Here is an 8416-nt window from a genome sequence, read left to right as displayed (position 1 = left end):
AAAATTAAGATTTTTAGAGATAATAAGAATAGTATAGAGCGTTTGATTTTACCTAGCAAATCCCACACAATTATTCTTCCTTGTCATAGAATTCCAATTATCCCAAGTTGATGATAAAAAGTCCTTAACTATTCAATATTTTCTCTCAAAGAATACCAAAAATATCTCCAATTAATAACTCCATATCTTTATGTAAATTTAACTAATTGGAAACTCATTAAGTTTTTTAGATTCTTCTTGAAAATCACATTAATCGTGGTAAAGTATCTCTACTTTTGCTCAACTAATGATACTTAATCCTAGAGCTTTAATCACAAATCACCTCTCGGTCTCACTGTGATTTTATAGATCGAACAATAGTTAGCTAGAAAATTACAAGCATTAAGAACAAGGAATAAACACTCAATCATGGAAATATTGAAAATAAAATAATTTAGAATATAAATTGTGTGTTCACTGCTAGGCTACATCAAAGTTGTAGAAAATAAAATTAGTTCTTAATGAAATTAAAAGTAAGAACGTGTTCTTTGTTGAAGTCAGTTGATGAAGCATGCGGCTCTCACCTCTGCTCCCTTTTATCTGCCTCCTTGAAAGAAACTCAAATAATAAACTCTGAACTATCAAAATCTAAACTCAAACTCTCTAAAAAACTCCAAAAAATCCCTCAAACTTCGACCCCTATTCATCCCATAAGAAGGAATTAAATAGATATCAAGATTCAAATCCGAAAACAATATCAATCTGGCTACAATTTAGGCTAAAGATCTGGAAACTAATTTCTAAAAATAAAAGTTAACATAAAAGAAATTATCCCAATAATAACGGAATTATCTAAAATTGAAGATTTAGTAATAAGCGGCTTGATTTACGGAGTTCAAGGGGATTTGGTGGTCAGCAGATTGTTGCGGAACTCGAAAGGATCCCACAGGGTAGATACCGTGTGCGTTGAATATAACTAGCATGGAGGTCACAAATGAACGGGCATGGAGGTCACAAAGACCACATGACCCTCTCCTCGCCTAAATCTCCTCGGTTCTTGTCGCCTCTCGTCACTCTGGATCCATAGTCTCTTATTTTGTACCAAAATGCTCTCCTTTCATCCCACAAGATGAGATTAAATAGATGTCAAAATTTAAATCCGGAAATAATATAAATCCGGCAACAATCTAGCCTAAAGATCTGGAAACTAATTTCTAAAGATAAAAGTTAACATAAAAGAAATTATCCCAAGAATAATGAAATTATCTAAAATGGAAGATTCAGTAATAAGCGGCTCAATTTACGAAGTTCAGGGGGATTTGGTGGTCATCAAATTGATTGTGAAACTCAAAACGGTCCCACCGGGTAGCTGCCGTGTGCTCTGAATATAACTGGCGTGGAGGTAATAAAGACCACACGGCCCTCTCCTCGCCTAAATCTCCTCGGTTCTCTTCAGATCTCGTCGCCTCTCGTCAGTCTAGATCCATAGTCTCTTATTTTGTACAAAAATGCTCTCCTTTCACACTAAATCTTTTCATTCCTTCAAATCTAAGAAAATAAAGAAAAATATATAGAAATAAAATAAAATTAATAGAATTGAAGGAAAACTGACACTTTTTATAATTAAAAGAGTAATAAAAATCACATAAAAATCACACTTATCTCCAATCACATCCTTGTCCAAAAATATGGTGAAAAGAAGATCTCCTTGGGAAGTGAAAGGGGTTCGGCAGCCCATGCACTTATACACACACTCTTCACATGCCACTTGGCATTCATGCACACATGTAAGAGATTGAAAAGGATTTGAGTGGAGAAAGGACTTATTAGCCACTAGATATATTGAACCAAGACATGAAATGAAGGGCAAATGAGGAAGATGAATTCAGTTTTGGAAGAGGGAGGCGCCACATGGCATCAATGCATGAGCTTGTTTCATGCAAAAGGCTTCTTGAAATGTCTATAAAAGGGGACAAATCGAAAACCCTAGGACCTTTGGCCATTTTATGCTTCTCTTGTGATTTTCGGTCACTAAGCAATTCCTCCCAAGTTTTCATCATTTTTCTCACCATCTAAACACTCTCCACTATACCTTCTTCTCATTCAAACATCACTTGGAAGTTAAGCAAAGCTAGAAGATATTTTCAAGAGGAGAGACTAGAAGGTATGAAGCAACTTTTCCCTTATTACACACACACGCACAGATTGAAGGGAGAGGAAGTTTCGGTTTAAGTCAAAGTTCATCTAGAACTAATACTCTCACACACACACACTTGAGCTAGATGGATTTAACTTGTATTTTGAAAGGTTACTCCACATGAAACACGCTTACACACACACGAATAGATTAGAGTTTTTTTCTTCAAGAAAGATAATGTAACCCTACTTGTCTTTAAGCTCTAAAAACATGGTGTTTTGAGGAAAGAGGGTCACGACACTAGTGAGTGGTAGCTAGGGCTTCTATTGGAAGGCAAATTTCGGATTCAAGAGGGAAGGGTCCGAAAACGTAGGGTTTTTCTTGGAAAGAAAATGGTGTAAGAAGCACTACACATGAACACATGGGTTAGGGTTTTCTTGAGCAAAGATCCTAACTAGTATTACATGTGATTTTAAGCTTGCTTGCTTTAAACACATATTCGGATTTTTGTAAGTACACCTCTAACTTGTACTTGGATATTTTATGCATATGGCTTGAGAACTTGTTGGTTGATTCGGTTTTGTATGATTTTTTGGGACTTGATGTTCTTCCATGTGTTATGAACTTCTTTTGCTATGATTATTTTAAAGCATGACGGAGATGATTTAAGGAAAATGTATTTGAAATGAAAAAGGGAGTAAGAATGCCATGCTAGGGTTCAATTTTTTACATTGTTTGTTTCCACATGAATGGTTGTCACTCAAATGTTTTAGTATGGGACTAAACTCATGAAAATATTGTCCATGACCACAAGGAAGGGCTTCGGCCACCCATGAGAAATTCTTATTAAAGGTTTTTGTTCAATGCATTAGAAGATTCTAAGTTCATGAAAATTTATTGAAATGCATGTTTATTAGATAAGAGGTTTCGGCCAACCCTATGGATGAAGCATGATCATTGGGGTCTTAAGATTGGTGAGTTACGAATGATGTTTGGTTAGGTTAGGATTTTATGTGTTTCGGCCCTTACATGATGATAATTGGAATGTATGCCTTTGATTGATATGCATGCCTTCGAGTAAGTATAAAGGAACATGTTCGTATGTTCTAATATTTTCAAGCCGTAACGCGATATGTATTTCATGAATGAATCTTTGATGGTTATTATAATAAAGCATTTCAACATCTCATGGCTATGATAAAGCATTTTAGTATTTCATGTGTCTCATGAAAGTTCTAAAGTCCATTGTCATGTCACATGCATTGGAATTGTGAAAACCCTTTATGAAAGGAAAAAGAGTCTTTTTAAAAAGTAAAATTTTTATCACGACCCCAAATGCTGGGACGGGAGAATGTCCTAGTGGAAGTACTCTGTCCTCTCATGAGTGTTTAAATGGAAGGATACCCCTGGGTCGATGAAGTACTATTGGCGGATCCCGAATGGTACCTAAAAGAAAAGGATATCGGAGTGAGATTGCACCTAAAGCTAGTGGGTGCACCTACGGTGAAGGCAAAATGCGAGCTGCCATATATGAAAGTCAAGATGTAGTCACCTTGGTCAAAGTGGCCAATGGTTGATGCGATAACTAGCAGGAAACTCATGGTGCATAGGAGAGCCGTGAGGTATCCAATGTTATGTTATGTTATGTTATAAGTCAAGAAACGCTACGAGCTCATAAGTATGAAAACGATGAAAGCATGTTTACGAAGTCAAAGTTATGAAATGTCATGTTTTTATACAAAGTCTTGAAAGGTCAAGAGCATATGTACATGTTCATGTCCATGCATTCATTGTTAAGTTTGTTTCATATGCTTATGATATCTGTTGCATGTTATTTGTTTACTTACGGAGATTTCTCGAAATCTCATTGTTGTCTTTACCCACTATCCTTCCTCACTTTGAATGATAGAAGTTTTGCCAAGTACTCGAGACCTTTGAGTATGGATGGAATTAGTGAAATAATTGAGGACGAGTTCAGTGTGGAGGCTCGCCGTCAATCCACCCCAAAGTTGCTTAAGGTGTTCGCACAACAACTCAAAAAGATAGTAGTTTTTATCAATGAGTCCGATGTTGGTATTTTGTCACTGGACCCTCAGAAGATGTTGAGACTCAAGCAGGATATGAGTTTTGTGTCAAGACATTTAGAATAAGCTAAGAACTCTGCCTAGAGGCTAAGGAGGTAGCCAAGGAATTGGGTTTGGAGATAGGTGTTCGCCCGTCTAGGGGAATATTCTTAAGTCTGCTTGAGGATGGGACCCTAGTTCTAACCCATTCCAGTTTTGGGAAAGGGTCGTCTGTTTAAGTTTTTAAATGTTTGGTCTCATGTTTTGCGAGTTCTTTAGAAACTCATATAAACTCTTATGACTCTTTTGGAATTATGCAAAAGTATTGAGATCTTATGTTTCAGTACCATGACTAATATTTTCTTTAAATTGACTTAAGTTGACTTTCTGCTGTGATATACTACATACTGTTAGGTATCAGTAGCTGCATTACATCTTATCTTGTCATGTACGAGAGGTAGGTAACCCTAGTGTTGCATGTCCCGGTGTTTCAATTTTTGTCAAATCCCAAGCGGGGGGATGGGGGCGCCATATAAGGCTTGGTTGGAAAGGTGGCCATTTTTATGAGCTTTTTTCTGATGGTGTTACATCTCCCTTTTTGCCATCCAATTCGGGACGTTTTGGATTACCTAGATTTAGCCTCGACTCAGCTTCATCCCAATGCTTGGAGGATGTTATTTTCATGTTGTGTCATGTGGTGTCGAGTACTAGAGCCCACATTGCCCGGGAGTTCGCCATACCCATGGTATTCGACGTACTGGAGGAAATTTGTGCAGCTTCACTTCAAGGAACAAGTGCAGGGTGGCGCATTTAGAGTCCTGTTATTCTCATGTCAAGGATTGGCATAAGAAGTTTTTATTTGTGTTGGGAACTGGTTGGGAGTACCCCGCAAGAGAAACTAGTCTCCAGGAGTTTCTCGTTTGGGCAGTATGGAGTGTCATTCCTGAAGATCATGAGTTTGACGTGGTGATTTATGTGCAAGAGGAGGGTCCTCTTCAGTAAGTCTATTCCTAGATTGAACAGAAATCTGAGGCAGTTTATTAGGAGAAAATTGATCGTTTATTAGTCACGCCCCATTGTTAACATGTTAACAGGCGCAATTCTTTGAAAGGCTTGCCTAACCCCCATGGGCAAAAGCCTTAGTCTTAGAGGTCGAGTCTTTTGAATCAGGCGACCAGGAATTGATCAGCTAGGTTTTGTCCCCTCCCGATCGCATGATTGAAGTCCTTGATCAAAAGGGGGAGGAAGAAGAGGAGAATATCAACGTGGCTATGAACTCTGCATTTCTAGAGTCCATGTTGGAGGATTCTGCAGATCATCTTTTTGGGGTGCCCTTTGAAACCACGGAGGACACATTCCTGGGCCTAGAAAACTTGGTTGAGATATGAAAAGTTGGTGAGAAGGTGCCTGCGCAGGGTGGTCGAGGTGTTTCCACATCCTCGATTGCCTCCACAGCCTCTGACGGGGAAACTCCTAATTTTCCATTTGATCCTTGGGAGTTATCTCGTGGTGATCCTTCGAGTATGGAGCTTAGTGACGGTCAGGTTTTGATCCCCTCTTTGCCTTTCAGTTTTTCCACCTTGGTGAGGAAGTTTCCCCATTTGTTAAACCCGAGGGGGTTCCAGACTAGGTCATTCCTGTGAGCGAGGCTGGGCCACTAAGAGGCAAGTAGGCAATCCTGGTCGGTCGTGCCTCCATACCTCGCTCGCCTTTGCCACCTTACAGCTCCAAACCAGCAAGTAGTTCTAGCCCTTCATTTGTGGGTGGGGAGCTTGTTTTCTTGGGGTTACCTAGCCCATTTGGGTCTCATTCTTCAGGGTCTACCCCGCAGGCCCAAATTCGTGTTGAGTAGTCGGTTCAAAATACCACTCGTCTTCTAAGAGGTTTCTTTTCCACGGTGAGTTCTTCCTTTCTTTTCCATTCTCTTTGTTGTTTGTCTTTTCTTTTGTAGCACTAACCAGTTTTGCATCTCAGAGGGTTGATTAACTTGTCAGTTGGATCGTTGATTGCCAGTTCCACTTGGAGGATGAGGTTCATGCTCTCTATGTCTATGGTGGAAAGGCTCACCAGGATCTTTCCAAAGCGAGGACAGAGCGAGACGAACTGGTAGAAGCATGTTCATACTGGAAGCTCATTACCACATGTTAAAGGAAGTAGCTGCCAATCTTCGGGACGAGGTGGTCGGTCTGCATCAATACTTGCAGAAGTCTGAGTACGAGGTGGTGAGGTGTCACACTTATGAAAGATGAGTGAAATAATGGATGAGATAGACTTCAACGCCTAGAGCAAAAGCTGATGCAAACCAAAAAGAACGCCACAGAGTATGCTGGCACATTGGTGGATTCGCTGAATGCTTGTTAAAAACTCAGTGTGACTCTTGACTACACCTGTGGTAAGATGGAGATGGAAACTCGGTATGCGGTGACCAAAAAGGATCTCAAGGAGCACAAGAAAAATTTTTGAAGCTCAATCAAGTCACAGAGACCCATAGGCACAAGTCCATAAAGTTCAAGAGGAAGCAACCCAGGTAAAGGCTGAATTGACAGTGTCCCGCGAGGAGGTCATTCGCCTCTCCCCTTAGCTTATGGTGGCTAGAGATGTTCGTGACTAAGTATGGGGATTGGATTATAAGTATGGTATGCAGAGGTTGAAGAGCCACCTGTTGAAGAAACCGCGTACAGATATGCGGTCACCGAACTTGGACTCTCTCAGCCATAGTCGTGTCGTCTTCCACGTCACTGACTCCCTAGGCCAAGATGTGATGACTGATACTTTTCCACCTTTACCTAAGAGCCCTTCATTGTTTTTCTTGTATTCTGTTAACATTTTGAATTGCTTACGTAACTATGTTTTATAGCAATTTGCACCGTCTCATTCTTTGGATTGGACTTTTGGTGTGCTTGTTTTGACTTTTGATGTTTTTTTCGTGCCTCTATATTGATATTTGAATATCTGGACATTTTTTATTATAGCCTTTGTTTGTAACTTCTTCTTACTTATGGATGAGGGATGTTGTGCTCAAAGGGGCGTCATCATCTCTTAGTCTACATGGGCGAGTGCAAGAGCACTCGGCTTAAGTGGGTGAGGGTCAAAGCAGTGAAGGGACTGTCATTGCCCGTTAGGCACTATGCGAATGCAATGGGGTTTGGCTTAAGGGACAAGGGTCGAAGCAGTCAAGAGACTATCATCGCTCTCTAGGCACCATTTGAATACAAGGGCATTTGGGGTAGGTGGGTGAGGGTTGAATTAGTCAAGGGATTTTCATCATCCGTTAGTCACCATTTGAATGTAAGGGCATTCTGGGTAAGTGAATGAGGGTCGAATCAGTTAAAGGACTATCATCACATGTTAGTCACCATGTGAGTGTAGGGGCATTCGGGTTAAGTGGGCGAGGGACGAAGCAGTTAAGGGATTGTTATCGCTCATTAGTCACCATGTGAATGCAAGGGCACTCGGCTTTTGCAAATTAGGAGAGGAACGTCCTGAAATAATAGACACCTAATTTGGAAAGGAGATGATTTTATTCATAACTTTCAACGTATATGATACAATTAGACAAAGCATTTACTTAAGTGTTCAGCATTCCATAGGTGAGGTAGTTCATTTCCTTGTGCATCTTTGAAGCGATATGATCTTGGTTGGTCGTTGGCAACCACAACATACAGTCCTTCCCATCGAGAATCGAGTTTTCCTTCTTCTTGTGTAGTCTTTCATGTTTTCTTTAAGACTAGGTTGCCAATTCTGAATGACTTGGGATTGACCCTCTAGTTGAAGTAGTGTTCTCCCTTCTTTTTATTGATTGTTGTTTGGATTTTAGCCTTTTCTCTTCTTTCCTCTAGAAAGTCGAGATGCTCTTCTAGCTTCTTATCATTGCAGTCTCAGTCGAAGTGCTGGACTCTGTAGTTGGGCATCCCGACTTCCACCGGTACAACTGCCTCGCTCCCATAGGTCAAGGCGAAAGGGGTTTCTCCCATTGGCTTGACGATAGTCCAATATGCCACAAGACTCTTGGTAGTTCCTCTACCCAGTTACCTTTCTTATTTGTTAGTTTCTTCTTCTTGAGAATCCCGAGCAAGGTTTTGTTGGTTGCCTCGACTTGCCCATTGGCTTATGGGTGGCTTGGGGAGGAATACTTAAATTTGATTCCCAATTTTGTGCACCGGTCACGATAGTGGCTATAGTCAAATTGCCGATTGTTGTCTAAAATTATACTTCGAGGGATGCCAAATAGGCATAC

The sequence above is a fragment of the Juglans regia genome, chromosome 11 (genome assembly GCF_001411555.2).
Source record: "Juglans regia cultivar Chandler chromosome 11, Walnut 2.0, whole genome shotgun sequence".
Lineage (NCBI taxonomy): Eukaryota > Viridiplantae > Streptophyta > Magnoliopsida > Fagales > Juglandaceae > Juglans > Juglans regia.
The sequence above is the reverse complement of the archived record's forward strand: the minus strand, read 5'-3'. Positions refer to the sequence as shown.